We start from the raw sequence: 18,959 nt of genomic DNA, 5'->3' as shown, positions 1-18,959 counted from the left end.
TGATGGTGGGTCTGTCTCCGCCCCTGCTTACTTGCCCCCTGCAACTGATCTGTCCCCGTGTGAAGAGAGTATTGAGAATGTGGTATGTCCTTCAGAGAACGGGGAATCAGGTCAGTTACCTGATCCGTATGATGTGGCACAGGGCGCCACACCTCAGGAGGGATCAGCCTCATTGGCTCCCGTTGAAGAGACTTCTGCTTCCTCGGGAGCCGAGCCTGTTGGGGTGGGTCTCAGCAGAACTACTCGAGCTACAGCGGGTATACCTCCACAACGCTAAGCACAAGACGACTTTGAGTGGGGAGGTGTGTCGAGGACGCCAACCTCTAGTGGGGTGGCATGTGAGAGTGTTAAATGTGATAACAGCAGGAGAGCACTAGGACCCTGTGACTTTTGCCTGGCTGGGCTCAGAGGAGGGGCAGTGCTAGAAACTGTGTGTATTCTTAGAGCGTCTGATGTGTAAGTCTAGACTGGAAGTCTGAGAGAAGGAGCTGTAATAAGGTGCTGTCTTTACACTCTTCTGTGTGGAGTTTGTTGACCCCTATCTCTGTTTAAGGACAAGAGCTGAGCTTGGGAAGCTGTGTGGCTCTGTGGAGTTTTATGGAAGTCCATGCTGAGTGGAATATAGACTTTGTGCTAAGGAGTCACGTGTCGAGTGATGAAGAGACTGGGGAATCCATTTCTGTGACGGAGCACGTGGATAGTGTACTGGATAACAGTGAGAGACTTCAGGAGGAAAGAAGATTTCTGGTGCTATTTCCAGTGAGAGGATATTGACAAGACTTTGTGAAGAGATTTTCCCAGACCTTAATCTGAGGCTACAGGACTAAAGTCCCCGGCGTGTGGGCTCGGCATCGGCCGACAAGACAAGGAATTTTTGCTGTTTTGTGAACTTTGTTTTTGTTTTGGCGCCAAAGTTTTCCGGGACTAGCTGCAGCCACCGTGATTCACAGGCCTGTGATAGACTGCTTCTGAGGTTAACGGTACCGTAACTTTAAGATATCCGGGTATCCTGATAATAAGAGCAATTGATATAGTTTCATGCATTATTATTGTTCATAGTGGTCGGATTGTACTCAGTGTGCCTTCTCAGGGGGTCCCCATATACTGCCCTCACTAGACTGTTGCTGTGTTTAGGTAAAATTGTTCCAGATCTCTAGAATAATTCACACAAGCTGGAAACCTTGAGATTGGCACATTGATTTCAGCTTTTGCTGATTGTGTGTATTTAGTAGAGACAGTGTCCCAGGCAGAACCTGAGACTGATTCATCCAATACTGAATTTTAGTCTAATCCCTGTTTTAGTAAAGAAAGTGTTGTTTATTTCTGTCTCTGTCTCAGTTTGTGACTCACTGGATCTCTCTCGGACCTCCGGTCATTACAACGCAATAATAGGAGGAGAGGTGTTATCACAATATGCCAATTTGGCTTACATAAAACTACTGCCAAAAAACGCCAAAGACTTAGGTGATCCCTCCAATTACCGACCGATATCGCTTATTAACCAAGACCTAAAAATGCTGTCGAAGATCATGGCTGATCGGTTAGCAGTGGTCTTGCCTAGAATAATTACGCCTCACCAAGTAGGTTTCGTGAAGGGGCGGTCCACTGTAACGAATATTAGGAAGGCCCTGTTGATTATGGATGGGGTGAGAGGGGGACAGATAGGGGGCCTTCCAGCCATGGTCACGCTAGATGCTGAAAAAGCATTTGACAACATACTGTGGCCATGGCTGGATTAGGTCCTGGATGGAATAGGTTTGAGGGGTGCAATGCACACTTTCATTCAGGTTCTTTACTCCAACCCCCTGGCGAGAATATACACACCGGGGTTTCTGTCGGCCATCTTCCCTGTGAAGAAAGGGACACATCAGGGATGCCCGCTGTCGCCTCTGCTGGGGACAGCTTTGAAGGTATACCGATAGGGGGTAGGGAGATAAAGTCGGCACTGTTTGCTGACGATATTATACTGTATTATTCATGAAAGACCAAAGAAAGGATCTAGGGAATACGTTAACTTTGAAGGAGAAATTTGGAGATTTTGCAGACTTTAAAATTAATAAAAAGATTAATGATGAAAGGAAAACGGAGTGGCGAGCCGACATGTGTGGGATCCCAGTTGCGAAAATATCCATTAAATATCTAGGGGTCCATCTGGGCCGCACCGCAGATACAGTATACAACCTAAATATATTAGCCTCTAATGTCCAAAATAGAGAAGCAATTGTAGGGTTGGAGTGGTCTGCCACTACCCTTGTTAGTAAGAAATCACCTAATTAAAATTATGTGCTTTCCAAGATTGCTATACCCCTTACAGACAATTCCTTTACTGCTTAAAAGCAAAAATATTTATAGATTGCATAAAGCATTCACATCTTTCTTGTGGAAGGGAAAGAAAATTAGGATTAGTTTAAACACTCTAATGCAAACTTCTGAGCGGGGAGGACTAAACACTCTTAATGTCAGAGCATAGAACTTAGCTTGCCTCACCAGACACGTAATAGATTGACTTAAGGGATCGGAGAGACATTCAAACATCAAATTAGAGGGTGAGTTTTGTAGTCCTTGGGCCCTGGCCTCGCTGCTACATTCCCCTATGTCGTGTATTAGCCCCAAAATTAGAAATTCCATAATATGTCGCGACACGCTGTTAACTTGGAAAGCGGTACGGAAAAAGATGGGGCTTTCGTGGAAAGTGTCCAAATACCTGGAACCTTGGGCATACCTGAATTTTAATCTGGGAAAGGAAAATAAACTCTTTAAGGAATGGAAGGAAAAAGGGGTGAGATGGATGAAAGATATCATGTATGTGACAGAAAAGAGATGGATGACAGAGAGGGTAGTGGTGGAACGATTTAATCTCAGTCCCTTTCAAAGCATACAATACTCACAGCTTAAAGGTTGGATTATGAAAGAATTGTGTTCGATTGAGAAGAAGTTATGTAAAAAAGTTATAGACAAATTACTGGAGGGTGATTTGTATGCTCTGAATGTATCAAGAATCTACGGCGCATTCAGAGAAACTCCCTGACAGGAGAGCAGACAATTTTCAAGGGGTGGGTGAAACAGCTTAATGACCCGGACATAGCTGATAAGATCCTACAAGGATGGGCAACAATGAAAAAAAATGTGATTAATGAGGATTGGAGAGATACCCAATTTAGGATTATTCATAGGGCCATTTATGGGTTCAAAATCCCGATTTAAGGGGAGGGTGGAGGTCGACGCAGGAACTGCCCGAAATGTCAAGAAGATTGCACTGACTTGTTTCATGGGCTATGGAGCTGTAAAACAATCCAAATTTTTTGGAAGAGTGTTAGGAGTCTGGTTAAGGGGATCTGGGGGGGGGGTACATTGGGCATTAGACCCATACTTCTGGATTTTCCATTACAAAGGAGAAGGGTTTGAAGGGGAGGATATAGGTCAATTGGGGCGCAGACAAACTCTAATACACAGTATTATGATCTTGGCAAAAAAAATGCATTCTACGAAACTGGATAACGGAGAAGGCTTCCTCTGTGAAGGAAGTGTTGTCCAACCTAAAACAGCTGATGCTTTTAGAAAAATTGGAGGTGACGCGCCCCCTGGGCCGTGGGGTACTCGGTACCGGCCGGTCGTTGCTAGGGGAGATGTCTCAGTGGCGGTGACCCGGTCCGTGACCCAGGGCGGTCAATAAAAGGGGATTATTTATAGGGGATTAATAGTTTTTATATAATGTTCGTGACGCCACCTGTGGTATGGGGCAAAAAGGAGCCGCCACTGCGGAGCAGGTCCTCTGGTGCTGATGATAGTGCAGCAGAGATGGTTCAGCTCTCCACAGGCAGAGCTTAGCTCCAGGGCAGCGTAGATTTTGTAGATGTTGAGGTAGCGGTTGTGGTGCAGTGTAGTGCAGGGGGTGATGGTGCAGCAGTAATAATTCACAGAGACAGCGGGGTGCAGTCTTCCAGATTTACTCACAGTTCTCACTTTGCTCCTGGTTACAACTGCAGATCATAACTTCCCACGTCGTCCTGTGCTTACTCAGGGAGGGGTTCAGCAAAACCCTCAGGTACCTCCGGAGTACATAACGGGACGCCCTTATGTGTGTTCCTTCTGGCCATCTCCCTGCACCTCACACCCAGTGTCCCAAGCCAGTGACCGCGGACCTTGTCGGGCGACGTCTTCTCTGTCCCCTGGGTCCTCTATGGCCACCTTTTTGGTGAGTTAGATGTGGCTGTTGGCTGCAGCACCTGAAATGCTGCACCCTATGGTTACCTAGTTGAACGTTGCAATTCTCACTAGTTAGGGGCCGGTCCCCTCTGCGACTCAATCCCTCCATCGCCTGGTAGATTCGGGCGTACGGGTGGACTCCAGCACTGCCCGTACCCCTGGGATCCCTTCTTCACTCCTGGAGCCTTCTCTCTGCACCTGTTCCTTCCTCCTCTCCTTCTCCTGGGCCTCCTCACTCAGGCCCGCGCTTCCCTGAGGAGAGCTCCTGCAGAGCTCCAGCTCCCAACTCTTCCTCTGACTCAATCTCCTCAGACTCACCCCCTCTAGAATGTTCCACCCTCTCTTTTATATCGCTTCTTACAGAGCTCCCCTAATCCGCTTCCTCCACCCACACCCACTACATGGTTCCCCCTACTTTGGTTCCCCCCACTCCAGCCAGGGACAGGGCTCAGCAGGAGAGCAACGCATCTTGCCCCTCCTGCTGGTCTGGAGTAGTGTAGTGTTGGATGCAGGTGTTAGGGTCCCGGGCAGTACTCCTTCCTTAGCTGAGGGTGAGATACCACACCTCTGGGCGAGATGCAGTACCTCTGTGGTGACTGAACCCGCAGGGGCGCCAAAGAGGCAGAAAGGCATAGGACCAAACTGACCGGAAAATTCTTTGAAAAGTGGAGACAGCTCCTAGAAAGGAAATGCTCACGAGAGGAAATCATTGGGGTGGTTCAGCAATTTGCTCATTCCGAGTGGTACTTATTAAATTACATTCAAGGCACTTGGGGATCCTGAAGGTCTAGTCAGGTGGTTCTGAGACATTTGTAACCATGAAACATGGACAATAGGGCGGACAATATTGAGAACGAAATAGAGTTGCTTGGGTAGATGAGAGTTTTGCATCATATTTGGAGGACGTTATACATTATCTAAACTGCTACATTTTGGGAGGGGAGAAGGGTAGGGGGGATTTTCTGTCTTTGAGTATTCATGCAAAGCTTTGATATGAAGTCTTTATACTCATGCTTTGTTCAAATGTTAAAACCTTTAAAAAAAATGATTGTTCAAAAAAAAAAACAACAATTTTTATTTTTTATTTTTCGGCCGATGGAGCTGTATGGCGGCTTGTTTTTTGTGGTACAAGATGACGTTTTCAGTGGTACCATTTTTATTTGCTTTCGTCTTTTTGATCGCGTTTTATTGCATTTTTTGTTTGGCGGTATGATGATAAAGCATGTTTTTTTGCTTTGTTTTTTTACCGTGTTCACTAAAGGGGTTAATTAATGGGACAGTTTTATAGGACAGGTCGTTCTGGATGCAGCGATACCAATAGCTTTTATTGTTTTGTTTTCTCCACAATAATATTTATTTATGGGTACATTATATTTTATTTTTTTGGATTATTTTATTTTATTTATTATTATTTTTTTTTACAATTTATTTATTTTTTCATATTCTGATTCTTTTTTTTCTTTTACACCTTGCCCCACTGTGGGAATTTCACATTTTATTTTCAGATTGCCTGTATAGCACAGAGAGCAGCAGCAGCTCCCTATGCTATACAGGCTGTCACTGCTGCAGAGGGAGAAGATACTATGTTCATGCACTGAGCATGACCAAAGTATCTTTCTGCTGTCTAGTGACCCGGATGTTGTCATGACGACATCGGGTCGTCATGGCAACATCAGGGAGCCGCAGCAGACAACGTTGGATGCCGGCAGGAGAGGTGAGTATCTGCGATCACCTCCGCTTGCCCCCTGAATGCTGCAATCGACTTTGATCGCAGTGTTGAGGGGGATAATGTTCAGGCCTGCAAATAGTACCGGGTGTCAGCTGTGACAATCAGCTGACACCCGGTGGCGATCGCCCCCACCGCTTGTGTTCGGGCGCGATCGCCATATGACCTAATAATACGTCATTGGTCCAATCAGCCCAGGTCACCATGACGTACTATTAGGTCACACATCAGAAAGGGATTAAATACAGCTTTTGTTTGGCACAAGGTAGAATAAAGTAACAAATCCACACAATAGTGCTGTTTAGTCCACCAGGCTTAGAGTCCAGCTTCCATGTACTTTAGCAAAGGACATTCATTCCAGGAGATCTGCAACCCCCCATACATCCAGCATGTGTAAGACAAGCAGTGCTCAATTTACCTCTTGAATCCTATGCAGTGGTGGAGATATTGTGAATAGCAGTCTCCCCCAACTCATCAGCTGCTCACAATCAAACTGTCATGGCCGATTAACCCCTCTCAGCACTTATTGTGCTGGAGCATTTACCTATATGTACTAAAGTATTACTTCAAGTTTATCTCCCAACCGCTAGGTGTTTAACAGCCACCTTACATACCTCCCCCCTCTGCCCAAAGCCGTGGCTTGGTTCCTTTTACCACTAAACAAGGGATTCTCGAGAGGGGATTAGCATTACCATGTAACTCCCGGCTTTATGTTCTACATGGAAGCGGAAATCATGCAGGGCTATAGTCTGATACTAATTTAAATCATTGCTCTAAGAGATAGTATTGCAATGTGTCCACTGCCCACTTTATGACCAGGCATTCCTTTTCTACAACGGAATAATTTTTTTTCATAAGTCGACAGTTTCCTACTCAGGTAGAGAAAAAGAAGCTCCTCTCTTAAGAAAGAACTGCTTCTAATCCGATTTCTGAGTACAAATTCATTCTTAAAGTCAAGGTTAATCAGGACTGGCTGCTTACACATTGCCACTTTAAGTTCTTGAAAGACCCCACCCTACCACTGATTGGCAGCTTTCAGCCTATGCACAGTGTACACAGAAAGCTGCCAATCAGTGGTGTGGGCAGATTTATGCACAGCTCAGCATTCAGAGAACGGTTATATCTGCGGCAGATAAAACTGTGATTTTATAAAAACTGTAGCAAGCAGCTCAGAAAGTGACACATCGCTGAAATCAGGGTCTCTGCCCCTAAATTTTGCTGCTCTCAAAATGAGTAACAAAACCTGGTGACAGATTCCCTTTAAAATAAACCATCTATACTGCAGTACTTCCATTATAGGGGATCTTATATACCATGATAAACATTGTTATCTGTCCATTTTGTACAGAAACTCATGCATTGCTCTGAATGAAGTTAGCGCCTTGTGAAAATACAGCTATTTACAACTCATAGATGGTGGTGAGCATGAGGCCTTGCCTTTACGCTTTGCCATGTCTTGATTTATTCTTTGCCTGGCTGTCTCACACTTATCGCAATTATTAATTGAAAATAATTTAAATATTTTTCAACGAAAATGACTTATAATGAGACCATGTTCCACGATAGCCGGCTTAAATCAATAGGTAAATGTTTTATGTTAGCAGGGATGTGTGCGACACTATTTCCTTTACTTTGGATTGCTATTGATTTAAGTAGATTGCACCAATGTTCTAATGTTATAATCTTTTTTCCATTCTGGAATATATACATCATAAATGTATAGCAGGTAATGATTTACAACGTGTCTGGAAAACACCCACTTAGTAGTTTCTGGATCATTAGAATGACTTCTAAGAACAACATCTACAGCAATAAGATTAGTTGCTATCTTGACAATTTTATTATTCTTTTAAGTTATGACTTTGACAATTTAAATTCTCTTTCTTCTTTGCAATAATAATGCCCTTAGTCAAAGTCATTAATATCTTTATCAGTCACTATAGTATACTCAGTATATGTCTCAGCAGAACAAAGTGGCATAACAAAGAATGTAATGAATGGCTCAGTGACAAAGAATATTCATTAAAATACTTTGCATCTATTTTGATACAGGTGCTTCTCACGAAATTAGAATATCATCAGAAAGTTAATTTACTTCAGTTCTTCAATTCAAAAAGTGAAACTTATATATTATATAGAGTTATGACTAACACAGTGATTTATTTGAAGTGTTTCTTTCTGTTAATGTTGATGATTATGGCTTACAGCTAGTGACGAGTAACATGCTCGCTACTGCTCGGCGCCCACTGAGTATTTCTGGGGTTGCTTCGGCGGGAGCTCGGGCCTCCTCCCTGCATGTTTGGCGCTCTTTAGAGTGCTAATCAACATTCAGGGATTGTCTGCCACACACTGTAATGCCGCAGCCATGTTGGTTGTGGCATTACAGTGATTGGCTGGCCGCACAGCGTCATCTGGTCTATATCAGACCTGGCGCCTCTGTGCTCATCACAGTCTACCCCAGAAACAGGCAGTGTAGGAAGAGGTGCTGCTGAGCTACGGAGATATTTGGTTGTTTTTTAGTTAGTTTAGGTATTCCACAAGATTCTCTACATATCCATCTCAACTAACAGTCCTTCTGAGGACTAATCCAGCTGCAGAAATATCAGTGCTAGGCAGGCAGGCAGGCTATATAGCAGACTGCAGTGCACATAGCAAGAGGGTCCATTCCAGTTCTGTCTGCTGCCAGCAGTCGCTGGAGGAGTTTGTTGGGGGCGTGGCCAAGGAAGCAGTGCGTGTGGTGTGTGGTTTGGAGCTCTCTGCAGGCTCCAGCGAGGAAACCAAGCTTAGGATCTTGCCTCGCTGCTTACCCAGGAAGAGGCAGGGGTGTCGGACAAAGGCCTCGGGCTCCGGCCCTTCCGATCTGGGCAGGGTGGGAACGGAAGGTCCATTGAGTCCTAGGATGACAGTGTGTGGAGGTCTGGAAGTGTTCCGCTTACACCCGGACTGACTGACGTGAGCGTGGTTAGTGATCCCACTGGGCCACGAACCGAGGAGTGCCTGGAGGGGCATGACTAGGGGCCTCGCCAGATCTGACCACGAACACGCGGCGGCTTAATCGACTCCGTGGACCAAGGAGGGACATGGGAGGTGGCCCAGATGCTACTCCAGGTCAGACCCCGGTCACAGCTGTTGACCCACACCGGGGAATGCAGGAACAGGCAGGCACGGCCAGTATGCAGACAGGCGGGTACTGGCAGGTAGGAACGCAGGCTGGATAGGGACCAGTACAGACTGGGATACAGGAACAGAGCCGCAGGTGCGGAGGACGAGCAGAGCAGAGCGAAGCCGCAGGTGCAGAGGACGAGCAGAGCAGAGTGAAACCGCAGGTACGGAGGACAAGCAGAGCAGAGCGAAGCCGCAGGTGCGGAGGACGAGCAGACCAGAGCGAAACTACAGGTGAGGAGGACGAGCAGAGCAAAACCGCAGGTGCGGAGGACGAGCAGAGCAGAGCAAAATTGCAAGTGCGGAGGACAAGCAGAGCAGAGAGAAATTTCAGGTGCGGAGGACGAGCAGAGCGAAACCGCAGGTGTGGAGGACGAGCAGAGCCAAGCGAAACCGCAGGTGTGGAGGATGAGCAGAGCAAAACCGCAGGTGCGGAGGACAAGCAGAGCAGAGCGAAACCGCAGGTGCGGAGTATGAGCAGAGCAGAGCGAAACCACAGGTGCGGAGGATGAGCAGAGCGAAACTGCAGGTGCGGAGGACGAGCAGAGTGAAACCGCAGGTGCGGAGGATGAGCAGAGCAGAGCAAAACCACTGGTGCAGAGGAGAAGCAGAGCGAAACCGCAGGTGCGGAGGAAAAGCAGAGCAGAGCGAAACCGCAGGTGCGGAGGACAAGCAGAGCAGAGCGAAACTGCAGGTGCGGAGGACAAACAGAGCAGAGCAAAACTGCAGATGCGGAGGACAAGCTAGGCAGAACAGAGCAGAGTGTAACTGCAGAGAAGAAGGTGCAAGCAGAAAGGACAGGGCTCTGTTCACATGGAACAGACTGGGAAACACAGGTGCGGAGGACGAGCAGAGCAGAGCGAAACCACTGGTGAGGAGGACGAGCAGAGCAAAACCGCAGGTGCGGAGGACGAACAGAGCAGAGCAAAATCGCAGGTGCGGAGGATGAGCAGAGAAGAGAGAAATTTCAGGTGAGGAGGACGAGCAGAGCGAAACCGCAGGTGCGGAGGATGAGCAGAGTGAAACCGCAAGTGTGGAGGATGAGCAGAGCGAAACCGCAGGTGCGGAGGACAAGCAGAGCAGAGCGAAACCGCAGGTGCGGAGGATGAGCAGAGCGAAACCACAGGTGCGGAGGACGAGCAGAGTGAAACCGCAGGTGAGGAGGATGAGCAGAGCAGAGCGAAACTACAGGTGCGGAGGAGAAGCAGAGCAGAGCGAAACCGCAGGTGCAGAGGACAAGCAGAGCAGAGCGAAACCACAGGTGCGGAGGACAAGCAGAGCAGAGCGAAACTGCAGGTGTGGAGGACAAACAGAGCAAAACCGCAGGTGCGGAGGACAAGCTAGGCAGAACAGAGCAGAGCATAACCCAAGAGCAGAAGATGCAAGCAGACAGGACAGAGCTCTGTTCACATGGAACAGACTGGGAAACACAGGAAGATAGCTAGAACACAGGAGGTAGAAACGGAGGCAGGGAAACGGGACAAGCAGAACCAGATACACACAAGGTACTTGCAATGAAGTAATGAGTGGACACAAAACTCACAAACAGAAGTACAGAGACAATGAGTTGGAGTTAGGTGCAGGTTCAGACACTGCAGGAAAAGGAAAGGATCGGACATAGAGACAAACAGGTAACGGGCTAGGACACTGTTCAGACAGGAACTGAACCGGTAACAAGATACAGGAACGAGCCTGGGAACTCAGCCCCCAGGGTGGCGGAAACAGACTAGAAGTCACAGATACAGGTAACGGCCTGGGTATACAGCCCCCAGGGTGGCGGAGTTTATGTCCAATGAACTCGGCTCACCTCATGCACGTCATTGACAGCGTGGGAAACCTCACCACAAGTGCAGGAGAATTTTCCCTCGCTGTCAGTGACGTGCATGAGGTGAGCTGAGTTCATTGATTTAATTATTTCATGAATTTCATGAAATAATTTAAAAAAAACTGACGTGGGGCTTCACCCTATTTTTGTTTCCAGCCAGGTACAACTAGGCATCTGGGGGCTGGAATCCGCAGCGCATGGAGGCCCAAGCTTTCTGGGCCCGCCCCCCCGCTGCAAATTGCAGTCCACAGCCACCCCAGAAAATGTCGCTTTCATAGAAGCGCCATCTTCTGGCGCTGTACCCAACTCATTCAGGGCCCTGGTGCGGTGGCTCACTGGTAATAAAGGGGTTAGGGCCAGCTTGGTATTATCAGCTGGCCCTAAGCCCGAAATTCATGGGGTCACGCCAATATTAGACATGACCGCCATGAATTTCTAGTAAAGTTTTTTAAAAAAACACAACACCCAGAATAAAGTCCTTTAATTGAAAAAAACACACAATTCTTTATTGTTCTAAATTAAATCATACTTACCATCACGCCCATTCCAGTTGAAGCCAATGTCGTTTGCAATAAACGTAAAATAATAAACCAACCTCATCCTTACCTTTCCATGGTTCCCACGACGGCTCCAGCTCTGCTACATTCACATGACAGGCTGAATCGCAGCCGAAAGCTCCTATCCAGCTTGCCATGCCGCAGACACTGAGAAGCGCAGGCATGCTTGCGCTCCTCAGTGTCTGGCTGTGACGGCATCCAGATGAGCCGAGTTCATGTACAATGAACTCGGCTCACCTCATGCACGTCACTGACAGAGTGGGAAAATTCTCCTGCGCTTGCGGTGAGCGTGAGAGAATTCTCCTGCACTCACGGCAAGTGCAGGAGAGTTTTCCCACGCTGTTAGTGACGTGCATGAGGTGAGCTGAGTTCATTGTACATGAACTCGGCTCATCTGGATGCCGTCACAGCCAGACACTGAGGAGCGCAAGCATGCCTGCGCTTCTCAGTGTCTGCGGCATGGCAAGCTGGATGACAGCTTTCGGCTGCGATCCAGCCTGTCATGTGAATGTAGCAGAGCTGGAGCCGTCCTGGGAACCATGGAAAGGTAAGGATGAGGTGGTTTTATTAATTTACCTTTATTGCAGAAGACATTGGCTTCAGCTGGAATGGGCGTGATGGTAAGTATGGTTTAATTTAGAACAATAAAGAATTGCGTGTTTATTTCAATTAAAGGACTTTATTCTGGGTGTTTGTCGTTTTTTTTAACTTTGACTATGGGGTTAGTAATGGGGGTGTCTTATAGACGCCTCTCCATTACTAACCTGGGTTTCATGTCAGCTGGCATTATAAGCTGACATCAACCCTAGCCCCATTACCCCACTGCCACCGCTACAGGGCAGTGGGAAGAGCGAGTCTAAGTGCCAGAATTGGCGAATCCTATGGATGCGCCATTTCTGGGGTGGCTGACGGCTGGTGTTTCTAGCCTGGTAGGGGGCCAATATTCATGGCACCCTTCCTGGGTTATTAATATCAGCCCCCAGCTGTCTGCCTAGCCTTTGCTAGCTATTAAAATAGAGGGGACCCCACGTCATTTTTTTTTGGGGGTCCCCCATTTTAATAGCTAGTAAAGGCTAGGTATTCAGCTGGGGGCTGATATTAGTAGCCTGGGAAGGGTGCCATGAATATTATCCCCTTCCCAGGCTTCAAACATCTGCCCCAGCCGTCTGCTTAACCTCCGCTAGAGACTAAAATTACGGGGAACCTCACGCCAATTTTTTTTTAATAAATCCTTTATTTTAACACTAAATGACAAGTACAGTAATCAACACTATCACTGTACTTATTATATATGTGACTGACATGTTTCTATCTATCTAATCTATGTGTGATGCTCTATTCTTTCTGTTCTAAATTGTTGGGTACCGATGCTGAATTGCCGGCCGGCTTTTTGAAAGAGACGGTGCATGAAAACCTATTATTTTTTTAAATAAATCCTTTAACACTAAATGACAAATACAGTAACCAACACTGTCACTGTACTTATTATATATGTGACTGAAATGTTTCTATGTAATCTATGTGTGATGCTCTCTATTCTTTCTGTTCTAAATTGTCGGGTACCGATGCTGAATTGCCGGCCGGCTTTTTTGAAGAGCCGGTGCATGAAAACACTATTATTTTTTTTAATAAATCCTTTAACACTAAATGACAGGTACAGTAACCAACACTGTCACTGTACTTATTATATATGTGACTGACATGTTTCTCTCTATCTAATCGATGTGTGATGCTCTATTCTTTCTGTTCTAAATTGTCGGGTACCGGTGTATGCCGCTGATAAATTGACAGCTTTTCATGTTTCACTGTGAGCACTGTTCCCATCGATTTGGGCAACCACTGTAATGCCTCAACCACCATGGCTGTGACATTACAGTGAGTGGCAGACTATCCCTGCGTGATGTGAAAAAATCCAGTTAAGCTTTTGGCGCACGAACAGTTATCGAACATAACCTCGAACAGCCGAATTTTTTGCAAATCGTTCGCATTCGTCGAACAACTCGAACACCACCCAAAACAGCTCGAATTTGAGATTGGCGAACAGTTCTAATCGAACACCGCTCATCTCTAATGCTGAGATGCCATGAAAAGGGAAAAGCCGCACTGTCCAAATTACAAGAGGAATTGCGGCATGCAGTATAACAATGCTACCCAGAATAAATTCCCTGGGATAGCTGGGCATATACAGAAGCTAAGAAGCAGAATTGCTGAGGTGGAGGAGCGGCAGGCTGAAATTGAAAAAAATGCAGGTCTCTTCCTAGAGAAGTTTGCTAATGACCAGCGTTTTTCAGCTATGAAGGGGTTAACCCGGCATGGAAAGGAGGGGGCAGGTACAGGCGGCCCATCGGAGAGTGAGGACATGCCCAGAGACTCCTGTTCAGAGCCCTGTGTCCCACCTAGTGCTCCATCCAGTGCTCTGCCCACTGCTGTGTCTGGTGCGGGCAGGGGAGTTTCTTTGGCTGAGGGGAAGGAGGGGAGTGAGTGGAACCCTGCGGAAGGCGGCGAGGAAGCGCTGTCAGCTATGGAGGCAGCTGGGGAAGCCATGGTGGAGGCGATGGATGAGACCCGGGGAGCGCAGCCAGCCATGGAGTCCCAGGAGATAATATACACCGGTCTACGGCCAGAGCAAGTGGCCTTACCTGCATCAGGTTCATCAGCAGAAGGGAAGGACATGGAGGAGTGATCGGGGTCCGGGGGGCTCCTGAGGGCCATTAAGCTTTTGGAGTCCCCTGTTAACCTTCAGCACTTCACCTTCGGTGATGAGGATCCCGGTCCTGGAAAAGTAAAGAGGAAGCAAAGGAAGATGGCACAGGAGGTGGTAAGCCTGCGTTATGTTTCTGCTGGTACTACTAGTACTACGGCTGCTGCCTCTTGTGTGACCCCCGCTGGGCATGGGCACCCAGATCTTGCAGTAGATCCGCGGTGCAGGTCTGGTGGGGAGAATAAAAATAAGAAGGATAATGGTGTGGCGATCCCCACGGGTAACAGTGAGGGTGGCGAGGTGTCAGTACAGGTGGAGGCGCCAAACATTTTTAGTGAAGCAAAGTTCCCATCCCTGTCTCCGGTGGTTTCTGTGTCACGGGTAGACGGGGGGCCAGGACTTGGTAATGCTTCAGATGCTGAAACCTTGGCTGTGGTTAGGTGGATGGTGAAGGAGAGAGCTACTGTCTGTTTGCCATCTGCCAGAATAAAGGACATTGGTGTTATGGACTCTGATAGTACGGGCTCTGGTGGTATGGTTGCGGCCAAGCAAAAAGTGGAGGGGCTGAGTACCAAGATTGGGGTGTCAGGGGTGAATGGGCCACTGGGCTTGTGCCTAAGGGGTCTGTGAAACCTGGCACCCTGAGATCGGGCCCCAGTGAAGCTCAGGCTGCTAATATTGCTAATACTGTTAATAGTAATAGTGCTGGTGTTACTGGTAATAAGTAGTGTTGAGCATTCCGATACTGAAATATCGGGTATCGGCCGATATTCGCGGTATCGGAATTCCGATACTTAATTCCGATACTTTTGCAATATCGTATACCGGAATCGGAAGTTCCCATAATGCAATGAGCCATTTTCATTTTATTCAGCCAATGAGGATCCTAAGAAGTGTGGGCACATCCTGTTAGGCATGTAGGCATCTTAACTAATGGCATGGCTGTGATTGGCTCCTGAAATGATGTCATGATGCACTATAAAAGCCGCCGCCGCCATTTTGAGCTCACTCTGCTGTGAATTCAGTTAGGGATAGGACGCTGTTGTTCTGAGGGACAGTTTTAGCTACCTATTTGGTCTATTCTGCTTTACCCAAGCTACTTTATAAATCGCTGTGCCTTGCAGTGCTAGTGCACAGTTCTCTGTGCTGTTCACCGCTTTGTGATACTATCGTTATTACATCTTTAGGCACATCCAGTGTCTTTTTGTGACAAAAAAAACCTAAATAAAGTTCACCAAACACTCCACTTTACATTTGTGTAGGCCACATTAGCTCATATTAAAGTCTAGTCCACACTTTATAAAATTAGTGTTTCTTATACCTGTTAGCAGCTGTTCAGGAATAAGCACACTAAGCCCTTAGTACTTTTCTGCCTATCTTTATCAATCTACCAAGATGAAGAAGGCAGGGAGTAAGGCATGTGGGCGTGGGCGTGGGCGTGGGCGTGGAGTTTCTGCAGGGAGAGGACGTGAGGATTCTGTGCCTGCAGGGAGAGGACGTGGGGATTCTGTGCCTGCTGCGGGCACCAGTGACTCAGCACCCCCCAGTTTTACCAGGGAACAGTCCTTTATGCGCAGCTTTGTAGGAGCTAGCCGTACCCCACTGCTGCGGGAGGACCAAATTGAAGCCGTTGTCGGATGGATGCCAGCTAACGCATCAACTTCAATTAGTTCCAGATCCTCTCAGGTCCTGAGCACTGAAGAGCACCCATCTGTCTCTTCACCACCTGCCAAATTGCCCAGGCAGTCAGAGAGCCCAGGACAGGAGCCATCTCTACTTCTGTTCTCTGAATCTCTTGGCTTGGAAAGAGGGGGCCAGCCAAGCAGAATTCGAGAATTTGAAGAAGAGGTAGTATGCAGTGATGCGCAACCGTTTTGTCTCTCTGAATCTGAAGAGGCGGGTGGGCCAGTGCCTATGGTCAGCAGCACACCTCAGTACGCATCTGATGATGAGACTCAGGTGCCACTTTCTGGTGCGTACTGTGCTGTCGAGACTACCCAGGAGAAGCAGTTGTTTGAAGAGGGTGGTGTAGATGATGAGGTCCTTGACCCATCATGGCGTGAGGGACAGGAAGGTGGTGGGAGCAGCTCTGAGGAAGAGATTCCCCGAACAGCCCAAAAAGGAGGGAGAGGGAGGGGGCAGACTTGGTTGCCAGTAGCCTCCACTTCGGCACCCATTAGGAGCATGGCTCTTCCAAAATCCAAAGCGGGCGCTCCCAAGACTTGCAGTGCCTGGTCCTTTTTTGACACAGTTGCAGATGACATTTGCTTTGTCAAATGCAAGCTGTGTAATCAGAAGGTGAAAAGAGGGAAAAGTGTCAGCAACCTCAATACCACAAATATGTGGAAACATGTGCGGACCAAGCACGTGGTGGAGTTACAAAAACACACTGAAGACCTAGGCCAACCTACAGCGCCACCTACCACCTCTTCAGCTCGTGTTGTAGCCTCTTCCTCCAGCTCACACACAGCTGGTTCGGCTTCCTCACAGGATCGCCATGGAAGAATCTCTGGCACTGTTGTACAGAGACACAGTGTAATTCCACCCACAGCACCACTTTCCCAGTCATCCTCACACTCCCAGGCCAGTCTACAGCCATCGTTAGCACAGGCATGGGAGAAAAGGCGCCCATACTCGGCAAACCACCCCCGAGCACAGGCTCTGAATGCTGGCATTGCTAAACTACTGGCCCTTGAAATGCTATCATTCAGGCTGGTGGAGACTGACACATTCCGTAACTTTATGGCATTGGCAGTCCCACAATACAACGTGCCCAGCCGCTTTTATTTCAGCAGGCAAGCCGTCCCTGCCCTGCAACATCATGTGGAGGGAAAAATTAAGCATGCGCTACAAAACGCCGTCAGTAGCAAGGTCCACCTGACCACCGATGCGTGGACCAGTAAGCATGGACAGGGACGATACCTTTCCCTCACTGCCCATTGGGTAAATGTTGAGGAGCCGGGTACAGATCTTGAGAGTGGCGCTGTACGTGTTCTGCCAACTCCAAGGATTGCAGGAATCCAGTTTGTACACATTGACTCCTCCTCATACTCCAGTTCCTCTGAATCAGCGCTGCAGGAGCCGTCACGGTCTACCTCCACATCGACCCGTGAACGGTTTACCTGTTATGATGACCAATATGAGCAGAGCCGTGGCCAAACGTCAACAGGCCGTATTAAAATTAATTTCTTTGGGGAATCGAAGCCACACAGCGCAGGAGCTCTGGAAAGCCATCAAGCAGCAGCGCGACGTGTGGTTTGTGCCAGCGAATCTCCAGCCAGGCATGGTAGTGTGTGACAATGGCCGAAATCTGGTGGCAGCTCTGGGCCTAGGCAACCTCACTCACATCCCATGTCTGGCACATGTGCGCAACTTGGTCGTGCAGAGTTTTTTGAGGGACTATCCGGATCTTGATGCACTGCTTCACAAGGTCCGCATAGAGTGCGCTCACTTGCGGCGTTCCAGCAATGCAAGATCACGCATTGCAGCTCTGCAGCGCCGATTACGTCTTCCGGAACATCGCACCATATGTGACCTACCCACCAGGTGGAATTCAACGTTACATATGTTGGAGAGGTTGTGTGAGCAGCAGGCAGCAGTAATGGAGTACCAGCTGCAGCAGGCTCAAACAAGTCGCAGTGCGCGCCGTTCACACTTCACCACCACTGAGTGGGCCTCTATGAAGGACATTTGCCACGTTTTACGTGCCTTCGATTATTCCACGTGGATGGCGAGTGCAGATGATGCACTAGTCAGCATGACTATCCCCCTTATCTGCCTGCTTGAAAAAACACTGCAAGCACTAAGGGACGAGGTTTTGGAAGAGGTGGAGGATGAGGAGTCACAAATGCCATCTGTTTCTCTACAGTCTGCGCAACGTGGTTCCTCACAAAGGCCTAGGCAGGGGACACTTTGTGAGGAGGATGAGGAGGAGTCAATGGATGAGGAAGACATCTGTCCAGAGGAGGGAGGTACACAATGCTCTAGTAGTCAGTATCTAGAGGGAGGGTGGGGTGATGCAGAGCAGGCAGAGATCACGCCTCAAGCAGGGGACAGCGTTTCTTGGCCAGTTGGCAGTCTGCAGCACATGGTTGATTTCATGCTGCAGTGCCTGAGAAACGACCACCGCATCGCCCACATTCTCAACACGGCTGATTATTGGGTGTCCACCCTCCTAGATCCTCGCTATCGGGACAACTTACAAAGCCTCATAACACCGTTGAACCGGGAGCGTAAAATGCGGGAGTACCAAGACGCACTGGTGCATTCCATCATGTTCTCCATTCCAAACGAGAGCAGTGCTGCTAGTGCTTTACAAAGCAGCTCAGTGCGTCGAGGCAGTGGAGGAAGCTCTGCACAAAGAGGGAGCAGAAGCAGCGCCTCAGCACAAGGCAAGACCAGTATGGCCGAAATGTGGCAAAGTTTTGTGTCCCCGCCGCCACAAATGTCTACACCATCACAGACGGCTCCAGTCAGCAGGAGGCAACGTTTCCGTCAGATGGTGACAGACTACATGTCTTGCCCTCTTAGTGTACTCCCAGACGGCTCTTCTCCCTTCAAGTTTTGGGTCTGTAAGCTGGATACATGGCCAGAACTTAGTCAGTATGCATTGGAGGTGCTAGCTTGCCCTGCTGCTAGTGTATTATCGGAACGCGTCTTTAGTGCCACAGGTGGTGTACTAACAGAACGTCGCATGCGACTATCCTCCGATAACGTTGACCGGCTTACTTTTCTCAAAATGAACAAGGCCTGGATCTCTCATGAATTTGCCAGTCCTCTTCC

Source organism: Phyllobates terribilis, unplaced genomic scaffold (assembly GCF_046119375.1).
Source record: "Phyllobates terribilis strain yellow unplaced genomic scaffold, ASM4611937v1 Scaffold_7__3_contigs__length_470593459, whole genome shotgun sequence".
Classification (NCBI taxonomy): domain Eukaryota; kingdom Metazoa; phylum Chordata; class Amphibia; order Anura; family Dendrobatidae; genus Phyllobates; species Phyllobates terribilis.
This window is presented reverse-complemented; position numbering follows the sequence as displayed.